A 6,976-nucleotide genomic window follows, 5' to 3' on the forward strand; every position below is an offset into this window, starting at 1 on the left:
CCTACGGCGGCCGTCGCCATAGAGAAGGCCGTCGGCATAGCTCGTGGGCCCGGCTACCCGGACGGAGACGGCCTTTTAACGGCGTCAATCTACGCCGACGGGCTAACGGCGGCCGTCGGCATAGACGCCACGTCATCGATCCACGTCGCCCGCCACGTCATCGATCCGCGTCGCTCGCCTGTCCGTGGGGTGGCAAATCTATGCCGACGGCCTGGCCGTCGGCATAGGTCTGGCCCATGGATGTTGCCACATCACCGATCCGCGCCCTTAGGCACGTCATCGATCCGTGGCCATGTGCGCAGGTATGCCGACGGCCTTGCCATCGGCATATCTCTATTTTTTTATTTATTTTTATTTTTTTACTTATTTTTATTTACTTTTCCCTGTTTTTTTCACAACATAAATTTGCCTTGTCTAACACAAAAAAAACATACCCAGATGGTATATCGATTGCCCCCCTCACGGACGTTGCTGCCGCTGCGCCGTGCCCCACAGCGACGCCGGAGATGGGGGGCACACCCCGGAGATGCGTGCCGGGTGCCTGCGCTAGCCACCACGCTTTCACAACCGTAGGAGGGCCCAAAGCAACACCTAGCGGCATTGCTACCCCCAGGTACACCCTCCCGTCTAACCGGGCCCTCATACATGCGGGGCGGTGTGGTGCCATGTCTGAAGAGGCGGGACGGGGGCCCTGGGGGATAGCAATACCACCGGAGCGTCGCACCGGGCCCTCATACATGCGGGGTGGTGTGGTGCCATGTCCAAATTAGAGGCGGCACGCGTCTCCGGGTTGTGCCCCCGCTCACGGATGGCGCCGCCGCCGGCACCTGGAGGGGGGAAACGGACGCGTCGGGTCTACACGGAGGGGATCTTACTGTGGGTTTGGCCCGGATGTTGCTCTAAAGTGTTCGTATGGGCTGACCTAACACGACCGGGTGGATAGTTCCACTGGTCAAAACGCGTCCGTGCAAAGTCAAAGGGCTAGATCCCGTGGTCAAACGCTACAGGGTTAGGCGGGACGGGGGCCGTGGGGGGGTAGCAATGCCACCCGAGCGTCGCACCAGGCCCTCATACATGCGGGGTGGTGTGCTGGCATGTCCGAAGAGGCGGCACGCGTCTCCGGGGTGTGCCCCCTCACACGGACGGCGCCGACGCCGGCACCTGGAGGGGGAAAACGGACGCGTCGGGTCTACAGGGAGGGGATCTTACTGTGGGTTTGGCCCGGATGTTGCTCTAAAGTGTTCGTATGGGCTGACCTAACACGACCGGGTGGATAGTTCCACTGGTCAAAACGCGTCCGTGCAAAGTCAAAGGGCTAGATCCCGTGGTCAAACGCTACAGGGTTAGGCGGGACGGGGGCCGTGGGGGGGTAGCAATGCCACCCGAGCGTCGCACCGGGCCCTCATACATGAGGGGTGGTGTGCTGGCATGTCCGAAGAGGCGGCACGCGTCTCCGGGGTGTGCCCCCTCACACGGACGGCGCCGCCGCCGGCACCTGAAGGGGGGAAACGGACGCGTCGGGTCTACAGGGAGGGGATCTTACTGTGGGTTTGGCCCGGATGTTGCTCTAAAGTGTTCCTATGGGCTGACCTAACACAACCGGGTGGGGAGGTGCACTGGTCAAAGCCCGTCCGTGCAAAGTCAAAGGCCTAGATCCCGTGGCCCCCCGTCCCTCCGTGTAGACCTCACGGGCGTGGCTGCCCGTCTTGGGGCTCCATCTTGGGGCTCCGTGGTGTGGCCCCCCTCCACGGAAGGCAGAGCAGCCGTCTTGGGGCTCCGTGGTGTGGCCCCCCTCCACGAAAGGCAGAGCAGCCGTCACTTAGAGGGGGGATGGTGCGGGTGCGGTGGAACCGGAGGGAATCTAGTGTTGGGTTGGGTCCAGACCGTGTTCGGGAATGTTCCTATGGGCTGACTTATCGCAACCAGGTGGAAGAGTCCACCGGTCAAAGCCCGTCCGGCGAAAGTCAAAGGGCTAGATCTACTGGTCAACTGGGATTCGCGGTGGCCTTCGGGGTGTAGCTATGCCACCGAAACATCGCACGGGTCCCGATGCATGTGTGAAAGTGTTCTGGCATGCGTAGACGCCCGTCTTGGGGCTCCGTGGTGTGGCCCCCCTCCACGGAAGGCAGAGCAGCCGTCACTTAGAGGGGGGGATGGTGCGGGTGCGATGGAACCGGAGGGAATCTAGTGTTGGCTTGGGTCCAAACCGTGTTCGGGGATGTTGCTATGGGCTGACCTATCACAACCAGGTGGAAGAGTCCACCGATCAAAGCCCGTCCGGCGAAAGTCAAAGGGCTAGATCTACTGGTCAACTGGGATTCGGGGTGGCCTTCGGGGTGTAGCTATGCCACCGAAACATCGCAGGGGGATGGTGCGGGTACTTGCACGGAAGGGAGACCAGCTGCACAGATAAAATATCACTCACATCGAGCCCATTGCAGCTAATAGGGTAAGCCACTGTTGGGAGTTATACTCTCCACTTTTTTGGCAGGAGTTATATGAAGAGAATAGTTGTTGCGACGGTCAAACTAGTGTGCTTGGGAATATGAGAAGTCTAAAAATGCAACCCAGGCTTAAATGACAGCCGCCTTCATAACTTTTGGCCCGTGTGTGCCCTTCCAGTCCCTGGACGCTTTCTCTTCTCCATAAGTAAGACCGCCGGACAAGCATTCCCTTGTACGTTCGTCTACAGCGCAGCAACCTCCAGCACCGCGGTGAGCTTCTTCTACCTAGTTGCTCACCGTGAGGGAGAAGTACCCTGGAAGGGACCGCATCCACACTGCCGACGGATCAGGTTTGCACATAGCTCATCGTGGTCATGCTCTCCTTCCTACTCCCTCTGCCAACCGGAGACGCGTCCCGCCTCTTCGGACATTCCACCACACCACCCCGCATGTATGAGGGCCCGGTGCGACGCTTCGGTGGCATTGCTACCCCCCAAGTGCCCCCGTCCCGCCTAACCCTGTAGCGTTTGACCACGCGATCTAGCCCTTTGACTTTGCACGGACGGGCTTTGACCAGTGGACCTCCCCACCCGGTTGTGTTAGGTCAGCCCATAGGAACACTCTGGAGCAACATCCGGGCCAGACCCACAGCAAGATCCCCTCCGTGTAGACCCGACGCGTCCGTTTCCCCCCTCCAGGTGCCGGCGGTGGCGCCGTCCGTGAGGGGGGGCACACCCCGGAGACGCGTGCCGCCTCTTCGGACATGCCACCACACCACCCCGCATGTATGAGGGCCCGGTGCGACGCTCCGGTGGCATTCCTACCCCCCACGGCCCCCGTCCTGCCGTGTAGACCTCACGGGCGTGGCTGCTGCCGTGTCCCGGAGGGGGGAAACGGCCACGTCGGGCCGACATGGAGGGTATCTTTGGGTGGTTTGGGCCGGAATGGTGTTGGGGGGTGCAGCACATGCCGTAACAAAAAAATAAAAAATAAAAAAATGTCGTAACAAAAAAATTAAAAAAATGCAAAGTATATATGCCGACGGCTAAGCCGTCGGCATAGCAGCGCACATGTCCACGGATCGATGACGTGGCAAAGGGGCGGGCCTATGCCGACGGCCAGGCCATCGGCATATGCCTCTTATCCACTCGCCGGCTCTGTCCCTAGCAGGTGGGACCAAACCTATGCCGACAGCTATGCCGTCGGCATAGGATGGCCTTATCCGTTGCGGTTAGCCCCCACCACTCATTCCCCGTCTCCCCTCTGCCCCATCCTAGACCCGCGCCGCCGCCCGATCCACTGCTCCGCCCGCCGCCGCCCTTCCCTTCCCTTGCTCCGGTCGCCGCCCCGCCCTTCCCTCGCCCTGCGCCGCCGCCGCCCCACCCGCGCTCTGGGCCGCCGCCGCCCTTCGCTCGCCACTCCCCGTAGCCGCCCCACTTGCGCTCCGTCCAGGCCTCGTCGTCTCGGCCCGCGCCGCCGCCGCCCTTCCGTTGCCGCAGTGGGACACGTCGACTCCTCCCCGACCACCCCTCGGCCGCGCCCTCGTCGAGCTTGGTCCGACCGGACCTCCCCGAGCCCACTCCGCCCTCACCGTCGCTGGACCGTCGCTCCGGCCGGCGGCTAGGCTCCACCGGCCCTCCTCTGCCGCTGCTCCGGCCGGCCTAGCCCGAGCCCGAGCTCCCCTCCGTCTCCCCCTCCGTGCCTGCCCTCCCCCGAGCCGGCCCTTCCCCATGGTGAGCTCCTTCCCTCCCTCTCTGAAGCAATTTTTTTGTTAATTTAGTTAGATGATAGATGGATGGATGCATTATGTATGATGATAGATGGTTAGATGGATGGATGAATTGTGTATGATGATAGTTAGATGATTTGATGATAGTTAGAAATGTGAGAAATGCAAGAAATGCAAAAAAAATTGGATGATAAATCATGATGTTGATGATGATAGATTATGATGTTGATGATGATAGATGATGATGCTTTTTTATGCCTTGTTAATTTTTAGATGATGATGATGATGTCCATTTTTTTGCGGAAGAGATGATAGATGATGATGATTTTTTTATGCTTCGATGATTGTTACATGATGATAGATGATGATGATAATGATGATATTGTGATGTTCTTAATTTTTGTCACGGTGCAGGTTCTGTGGTGTTCCATCTCGGTGGAGTGATCATTATGCTTTCATATATTATGCTTTCATTATGCTTTCAGTACCTTGTGGTACATTATGCTTTATGCTTTATGCTTCCATAACACCAATTTGGACACACCTACATGCCATTATGCTTTTATTATGTAGGTGTGTCCAAATTGGTGTTATGGAAAAGACGAGTCCTGGGCGGCACTGGTGGATCTTTGGTGTGATGAGGCTGGAGCCTGGGCGGCTATGAGAACCAAAAATAAGGCTAACCGAGGGACGGAGGGAGTACATGCTCAGGGAAACCGAAACCATTATCTCCACAAGGCAGTTAATGTATGACTAACCCCATTAAACATTCTTCTTCTTCTATTTACCATCACTTTCTTATGTATGACTAACCTCTGTTTGGTGGTGCAGGAGGAGAAACTGAAGCGGCCGCTCTCACACATGCAGGCGTGGGAGATCGCCCATACGCGGAAGGACCCCAAGCCTGGCGAGCCCAAGTACTACAGCAAGAAGACCGCAGAGAGGAAGAAGGCCTACTCCGAAGCGTATCTGGAGTTACATCCTAACACACCTGACCCCATTGCGGCGCCTCTGGACGACATGGCGGTGGTGAGGATGGGGCCCAAGGAGCACGATCGGGAGGCGGTTCTCGATGCTGTGATCACTCCTAGTATCTCCTACACACAGCTTCGTCGGATCGACCCGAGCCTGAGCCAGCGCACGAGCCAGCCAGTGACTAGTACACAGTACCTCTTTCAGGAGCAACAATCTGTAAGTATTTTCCCTCTTATCTTCATTTCTCACTTCATTTTCCGCATTTAGCAGTTTTATGAGTTCCATCATGTCATACCGTAGGCCTACATGGAATACACACGCCAGGAGACCATGGCGTGGCATCAGAGGCTTTATGAACACCAAGTACAGAGGGATAGCCAGATGCAGCAGGCTTTTCAGGATATGGCGGCCGGCAGGTGTCCTCAGTTTCCTCCAGCACAATGCCCTCCAGCACAACCAGTGCTGATGAGCTTTGAGGAGTTTGTGGCACAGACCGCTGGCCCCTCGCCGGTTAGTTCATCCCCAATCTATTCACCCAAAGCATGTCATGCCTTTCAACGTAGTCATATATCCCGTGCATATGTCTTTTCAACATCCAGGGAACAGGTGGATCTACCGTTGGCGGTGGTCTTCGCAGCACTCCGGAGACACGGAGCCCGACCACTCCGATCCACGGAGGCGGAGGCGGAGGCGGTCTTGGCGGTAGCGCTGCCGCTAGCACTGACGACCTGGGCTTTGGCCGTCTTGGCGGTGATGACCTCCGCGGTGCTCGATGATCCTTGTGTGGTGATGATGCTTGAGATGACTTGTGTGTGGTGATGATCATTTAGATGACTTGTGTGCTTCTCTATATGCTTATGTTGGTTGTGATGATGTTCATTTAGAGACTTGTGTGTGATGATGCTTATGCATATATTGTTGTGATGGTGCCGGATGATATCCCGTTGTGTTTTATATGTCTATCTCATCATATATATATATATATATATATATATATATATATATATCTGCTGATATGTGCTGCTATTTGAATTGAATTGATCTGAAAACAAACAGAAAAAAGAAAAAAAAGAAAAGCAAACTATGCGACGGCCAGGCCGTCGGCATAGGGCTAGCGTGAGCTCCCAGTAGCTGACACGTGGGCGCCTATGCCGACGGCCTGGCCGTCGGCTTAGCTTAAAACTGTGCCGACGGCTAGGCCGTCGGCATAGGCGCCCACGTGTCAGCTACTGGGAGCTCTGTATGAAGGACTATGCCGACGGCCTGGCCGTCGGCTTAGTTTCAAATTATGCCGACGGCCCGACCGTCGGCATAGACCTGGTCCTAGAGCAGCGGATGGTCGCCACGTGGCACCCCTATGCCGACGGTCTAGCCGTCGGCATAGGTTTTGACTAAGCCGACGGCTAGGCCGTCGGCATAGGGGTGCCACGTGGCTATCAGTCATTGGGCAGACTTGACGGCGGCCGTCGTTAGGCGTGATAGTTGCCGACAGCCGGTGCCGTCGGCATAGATGTACGGCCCCCGTCGACGTATCATATATGCCGACGGCTTTTCTAAGCCGACGGCCTCCCTGGCTGTGCCGATGCATATGTTGTCGACGGCCCCGTCGGCATAGGTCTACCCCGACGGGACTCAGGCCTATGCCGACGGCCCTGGCCGTCGGCATAGGGGGCGATTCCGGTAGTGCCCCCCCCCCCCCCCCCCCCCCCCCCCCCCCCCCCCCCCCCCCCCCCCCCCCCCCCCCCCCCCCCCCCCCCCCCCCGCGCGCGCGCAAGAATTCCTTCATGCGGACTTCCCCAAACTGAAAGCAGGCCCCATGATGCTATGG

This window comes from Triticum urartu, chromosome 1 (assembly GCF_003073215.2).
Source record: "Triticum urartu cultivar G1812 chromosome 1, Tu2.1, whole genome shotgun sequence".
In the NCBI taxonomy this organism is placed as follows: Eukaryota; Viridiplantae; Streptophyta; class Magnoliopsida; order Poales; family Poaceae; genus Triticum; species Triticum urartu.